Raw genomic sequence first — 2256 nt, forward strand, 5'->3', positions numbered from 1 at the left:
ATCCTGCATTTAAGATATTAACAGAGCTTCATTTAGACAGCCAGAGGAGAAGCCCTTCTGCATTTTTTGTTCTAATTTCCCCCATCTCTGATGGATTCCACAGTTAGATCTTGGCTCCATGGATGCAGAAGACACAAAATGAGGACCTAGAATAAACATAAACACCTGGGACAAAAGAGGGAAGACCTCCCCCATAACATTCAATAGAAACTCAGATTCTCAGGAAAGTTTCCAGGTCCAGAGGCTGTAGGCCGACTCCTCAACTGGTGTAAATCAACACAGCTACAAGGAAGAGAACAGAGCGACACTGGTTTACAGCAGCTGAGGTTCTGGTCATAGAAATGGAGAACATTACAGCTAATCTATCTGTATGTCTGTGCTTTCTGAATGTGTGTGTGAATATAGACTGGATACAGAAAATACAATGCTGACCCTTACCTCTGTCAGTTACCTCCTGCTGACTCACAAATTTACTCATGTTTGAATCTTTCCTCAACACTTCCTCCAGACAGTCCTTTCTCCACAGAGCTCCCGTACTGACAGGCAGTTGGCCTCTCGGTCTGTCATGGCCAGGACAGCCAGTTCAGATTATGCAAGCACTATTATGACATCGATGTGACTGTAGCATACCACACAATCTGCAGCTCACCAGTTATGTGCTGTAATTATATGGACAAGATCCTCAAAGGTATTTAGGCTCCTAACTCACACTCAAATCAGTAGCTGTTAGGAACCTAAATACATTTCAATATCTGGGCCCGTACATGTCAGCAGTCCAATAGGTGGCTACATTTGCTCCAGTGTAGAACTTCTCATTCTCTCGACATCATTTTGAATTTTGGTTTAGTCGTTCTCTCTGTTTGTCACACTTTCCAATATTGGTTTTAGCTGAAAATCTGCTCCTGCTTGAATTTATATAAAATAAAAGCACCAAACAAAGAAAGAGAAGAAACTGCCTTGGAGAATACACAGTGACCCTTGAGTGTGGTTGGTTGGTTTCCTTTGCTTTTTAATTTGGTTGATCAAAAAGCCTGATGAAACCTTATTGAACTGTATTACAAATATTGATTTTATGTTGTTCTACAATGAATTGAAATTTATACTTAATTTCCATGTCCTGCCAAACAAATCAACTACATTAATTTTTATTGTGTTTAATATAGTGTGGTGTCATATGTATGGCCATATGTAGAGCCAACTCTTGATTTTGGAAGTGATGCTGCCTTTAAAGCATTCAGAATGACGACACTTTTTGCAGTAAACCATATGGAAAAAGAATTCCAATTACATTTGTCCCTTGCTATGATTTTCAGGTCATTAAAAAACTTCTGATGGAGCCATATTGGCCTCTTACTATTCTTCCTATCTTTCCTTTGCATTGGTGGTTGTGCCTTTAATATTGTCTCCTTGAGAAACTGCCAGTTTTCCTGAACTCCTTTATGCCTTAGATATTTTCCACATGGGTGGCTACCTACCAATTCTGAGTATGTTAAAGTCTGTTTTTTGTAGTCCTTCTTCCATCATTCTCACTCCTTCCTTTTCCTTAGAATCATGAAGTCTATCATTCATGAACACTTTCACCCAAATCACCTTTACCTTCACAACCAGCTCCTCCCTGTTGGTCAGAATCAAGTCTAAAATGGCTGTCCCCCTGGTTACTTCCTCCATTTTCTGAAACAAAGCATTGTCCTCAGTACATTTCTGGAATTTACTGGATAATTTTGTGTTTTGCCATATTCCTTTTTCAACAGATGTCTGGGTAGGTAAAGTCTCCCATTATTCACAGAAATATCCAAAACACAAATCCTGATATTTGTTCTAGAAATGCCTTATCTCCCTCCTCTTCCTGATTTGGTGGTCTGTAATAGACCCCTACCAGGACATCACCCCTGTTTTTCCCCTCTTTTATCTTTACTCAGAGACTTTCAACTGGTCTGCTTCTCACCTCCTTCTGGACCTCAGAACAAGTGTACAATGCAATACTTCCTTTCTTTTTTTCCTGCCTGTCCTTCCTGACCAAGCTATAGCCCTCTACACCAATATTCCAGTCATGAGATTTAGTCCATCGAATATCTGTGATGCCAGTTAAGCTCAGTTATGACTTATGTACTAAAACTCCCAGTTCTTACTATTTATTCCCCATTATTATTACTCCTTGCATTTGTGTAAAGACATCTAAGATGTTAAGCAGATGCCTCCATGGATTTCCCTCTTGTTTCTCCTATAAATTCTACTGCAATTTTCCACATCTACTTC

Source organism: Gopherus flavomarginatus, chromosome 10 (assembly GCF_025201925.1).
Source record: "Gopherus flavomarginatus isolate rGopFla2 chromosome 10, rGopFla2.mat.asm, whole genome shotgun sequence".
NCBI lineage: Eukaryota > Metazoa > Chordata > Testudines > Testudinidae > Gopherus > Gopherus flavomarginatus.